General features: G+C 35.7%; 2 non-coding genes across 2 annotated transcripts; both read right to left on the bottom strand.

Annotated features, from left to right (window-relative positions):
* Positions 1-2,260: 2,260 nt before the first annotated feature.
* Positions 2,261-2,376, bottom strand: LOC114580038. The gene has a single exon (XR_003701344.1). It is a non-coding gene; the product is annotated as a U5 spliceosomal RNA (small nuclear RNA).
* Positions 2,377-3,868: 1,492 nt separating this feature from the next.
* On the bottom strand, positions 3,869-3,984 carry LOC114580036. Its single transcript, XR_003701343.1, has one exon. It is a non-coding gene; the product is annotated as a U5 spliceosomal RNA (small nuclear RNA).
* Between the last annotated feature and the right edge of the window lie 223 nt (positions 3,985-4,207).

Raw genomic sequence — 4,207 nt, forward strand, 5'->3', positions numbered from 1 at the left:
TCTCTTGCGTTAAGATTTAGGAATGTTGTGTTTATTTAGATTTCGTTTGGGATAGCTTTCTTATTGCTTCTAAAAAAATTTTTAGTTGTACTAGAAAGCTACATTAAGGCTTCGTTTGGGACGGCTTTTTTATTGCTTTCTAAAACAGAGTTTTAGTACAAAATTTTTTAATGAATGAGATTTAAGTGGCATTGTTATCAAAAACTGGCCTAAGAAATAGTAAAAAAACTGTCCCAAACAAAACCTTAGTCGTCATGATCATATAATGAATGAGATCTTCGCTGAAAGTCATGTCATAGGCCAGTTTTTGAGATTTAAGTGGCATTGTTATAAATTGCAGTAGTTAATCGTTCATTTTATAAATAGATTTACACGGAAAATTACTTTTAAAAGGATTAGCTGCTAACGGCAGTGTTTTATAGATGATTTATATGAATTATTTTGGCAAATGCAGAAAAAATTGTGCTCTATAATTTGGGAAAAAAAAGGAATTTTGTTAGGACTTTGGAAAGTCATTAGAAAGATTGTAAATAAGAAATCGCGAACAAAAAGTGGTGCTGCTAACAATTGTTAATGTTAACTAAGTAATGCTATGTAATCTGAAAATTCTCGTTTGAATTCAGTGCCTCTTTGTTGGCTCTTACAAATATTTTAATTGTTTTACAAATTTACAATCCTACGATTCTCACATTTTTTTTTTGTTTAAAGATTTGTCTCATTCTGACCGCTACTTACAATCAACTTACCATAAAGTCAAAATAAAAAATAAAAAAAAAAATAAAACCTTAACCATAAAGTCCTACATTTATCGCATATTTCTGCGGAGGATCTACTAAACTTGATACATCATAAAAAAAAAATCATGATATAGCATGAATCTCAAGGCATATTTGATTGGAAACTTTTAAAATTAAATTCATGATCATTTGAACTTAGATTTTAGCAAATTCATAGTTGAAATGAAACTCTTGACGAGAGTCGTGAGACTAACCTAATGACAAAAAATGGACTTGATACATCATCAAAAATTGTCTTGACGGAACATATTGGAAACTTCTAAAATTAAATGTGACTTCATTCGTGCTCCAACTTTAGAGAATTTATAGTTAAACTGAATGTCTCGAAAAGACGAACCTAATAACATCAAAATCAGTCTAATCCAAGCCTAAAACCGATCCAAATTGAGGGCCTGAAGTACATTTGGAAGGCTCAAAACCTGAATTGGATGACCAAATGATATCCAAATATGATATACTTATAGTCGAATCAAACGGCTAGGCGAGATGAATCCAACGAGCCCAAGATTATTGAATTTCAACATCATTAAGACACTGAAACACTATGCAAGATGATATACTCATGCTCTCATAACTCCCACTCACACGGCACAAAACTCATGCGAATTGCTCTCTCCCATTCGGCACATACCTTACGCACGGACAGAGATGCATGTCTCTACTTGTTCGTCTCAGCCTACGGTCCCAAGCCGCATGCAAAGTGAGAGATCTATGACAATTAAAATTAAAAATATGATATGAAAATAACCATGCATCAAAATATAATTTTTTCTATACAATAACAATATTATGTCCTATGAAAATTCAATATATATTTTTTTAATTTAGAATACAAATTTCTTCTTATTTATAAATAATATTTAAATAATTCAAATATCTTAATTTTTTTCCAATTTAATTGTAAAAATGGCTCAATAAGCTTTAATTATTAAAAGAAAGGGGCTGGAAGAGGTGAGGGAATCGGGCCCATGCAAAGTGCACCAATAAGGAAACACCGCGTGACCCCCCATCGAACCCATTCCTTGTCATTCACAACGGGTGGCACAAACACAGCATAGCATCAATGTTTTTTCTAAGTTCTTTAGAGGATAAAACATTGGAAAAAACCTCCTTTATTTCCTAAAGAGAAACCTTAGAGAGCTAAGGATTGTTTAGGGTTTCAATACATTACTTATGTTGTGCCTCCGACAACCCCTCTAACATGTTGCCACCCATCATTGTAATATATATGATTTAAACTTTAAATGCTTCATGATGTGGGACTAAACAAATGAGTGGAGTGTCCATATTCATGCTACGCTCATTCTCAACTCTATTTTGACACCTCATTAAAACGAATAAAAATGTGATTTCATGCACACTTCCTTAGGTCTGACTGTATATATATTTTTCTAATAATTTAATTATTAAATTATCTAATATTTCAATATAGTTGGAGATCTATTGCAACTAAAATTAGAAACATGATAGAAAACTGTCCTGCATTTAAAAATTAGCATAGACTGCTTAATGTGGCGGGCACACGATGAACTTTAGTAGAAGGCGCAAGAATAATTCGCTTTGTGCTGGCCACGCACATGTTATGAAGATAGCGTCAGCATTGTGCATTTAATTTAAGAAATTGAAAATTTAAGAGATCAGACATTTGCGATGTGGGACAAAATGCTTTATGTCCTTGCTTATAAGGCGAGCTAATATAGGAGAGTAAAATAAAAGGCACGAAAATTTAAAACATCTATTTATTTTGGATGATTAAAGTCTTTCAAATCATAATATTTTTTTTTTAAAAAATATCTATTTCATTCAAAAATATTAGATGTGTTGCATCATGGAGTATTCGCGGTGGTAGAGAAATATAAAGTTTAACGTCTTAACTTTGTACGAAAATCCGGCACACAATCAGATAAGAGAGAGGGTGCATCATTCACTAGAGACACCAATATTTTACGTGGAAAACCTCTAAAAAGAGGGAAAATCACAGGGCCTAGCCCAGTTTGAATTAATCCACTAATATTGCAGTTGATTACAAATGAGGCCCCTCCTTGGAGAAGGCCTTAGCTTGATGTACATCTTATAGAGTACATTATATGATGTGAATACAAAAAGTCACTATTGATGTGTTCGTTTGGTCGGGATGACCGCTCGTCGGTGGACGATGTAAGTCGAAAGGATCGTAGTCGGCGGGCAACGGATGTCAGAAGGACCATAGCCAGCGGGCGACAAAGGTTGGAATGACTATAGTCGGTGGGCGACGTAAGCCAAAATGACCGTAGTCAGCGGGGGGACGGAGGTCAGAAGGACTGTAATCGGCGGGCGACATAAGTCAGAAGGACTGTGTAAGGTAGAAGCCTAGCAATTGATATAAATTTAGCATCGGATAAATGTCTGGCTAAAATCTAACGACAGACAGAAGTCTGGCGTTGGGTAGAACTCTGGCGACGAGTGGAGGTCCGGCATAGGGTAGAAGTCTGACTTCAGTCGGCAGCCGGGGAGAACTTCGACGTTAGATGTTATTCGGGAAGAACTCCAGCGTCACTTGGAGTTCGAGAGAAACTCCGGTGTCACTTGGAGGTCGGACAAAATTCCGGCGTCACTGGCAAAATTTTGACATCACCTGGAGATCGGGCGGAATTTCGACGTCACTTGGAGTTTGGGTGGAACTTCATCATCATTTAAAGGTTGGACAGAAATTCGGCGTTACTTGGAGTTTGGGTGAAACTCCAGCGTCACTTGAAGGTTGGACGGAATTTCGGCATCACTTCGACAGAATTATGACGTCACTTGGGCGTCAGACAGAATTCCGGCGTTGGTCGAGGAGGAGTTTCTTCCCTCCTATCCTTCTCTTCTTCTTGCTTGGTCCCCCTCTCAAGAGAAATGAGGGGTCTATTTATAGATTTCTGGAGTGGCATGGCCCGTAAATAGATGAGAGATCAGGGGCAAATGTGGAGTGGTTTGGATGGACGGTTGATATTGAATTTTTTGACTGTATATATATTTATCTAATAATTTAATTATTAAATTATCTAATATTTCAATATAGTTGGAGATCTATTGCAACTAAAATTAGAAACATGATAGAAAACTACCCTGCATTTAAAAATTAGCATAGACTGGTTAATGTGGCGGGCACACGGTGTACTTTAGTAAAAGGCGCAAGAATAATTCGCTTTGTGCTGGCCACGCACATGTTATGAAGATAGCGTCAGCATTGTGCATTTAATTTAAGAAATTGAAAATTTAAGAGATCAGACATTTGCGATGTGGGACAAAATGCTTTATGTCCTTGCTTATAAGGCGAGCTAATATAGGAGAGTAAAATAAAAGGCACGAAAATTTAAAACATCTATTTATTTTGGATGATTAAAGTCTTTCAAATCATAATATTTTTTTAAAAAATGAATTATCTATTT

This window comes from Dendrobium catenatum, unplaced genomic scaffold, assembly GCF_001605985.2.
Source record: "Dendrobium catenatum unplaced genomic scaffold, ASM160598v2 fragScaff_scaffold_80, whole genome shotgun sequence".
In the NCBI taxonomy this organism is placed as follows: Eukaryota; Viridiplantae; Streptophyta; class Magnoliopsida; order Asparagales; family Orchidaceae; genus Dendrobium; species Dendrobium catenatum.